Genomic DNA, 328 nt, shown 5'->3' with positions numbered 1-328 from the left:
GGCTGGGGGTCTGGGGCAGACTGCCTGGGGGTCCCTGGGCAATTGGTCGGGGACGAGGGTGCCTCGGGTCCCTCGGGTGGGTCCCCTCGGTGGGAACCGGCCCCGCTCCACCTGTCCCCTGGGCCTCGAGCTGGGGACCGGGGTGCGCCTTTTTCCTTTTTCCTCCGGGAACAAGGAAGAAGGGGGTACGTCGGCCCGTTTCTTTGTTTCGGGAAAATCTCTGCAGCCCCGGAGTGTTACCTGAACTCCTTCTGCTTCTCCGTTCCCTCCGGGGTCGGGAGAAACTGGAAACTCGCTGAGATGCCCGGAGCGATACGGCCGGCGCGGC

The sequence above is a fragment of the Myotis brandtii genome, unplaced genomic scaffold (assembly GCF_000412655.1).
Source record: "Myotis brandtii unplaced genomic scaffold, ASM41265v1 scaffold923, whole genome shotgun sequence".
Classification (NCBI taxonomy): domain Eukaryota; kingdom Metazoa; phylum Chordata; class Mammalia; order Chiroptera; family Vespertilionidae; genus Myotis; species Myotis brandtii.
This window is presented reverse-complemented; position numbering follows the sequence as displayed.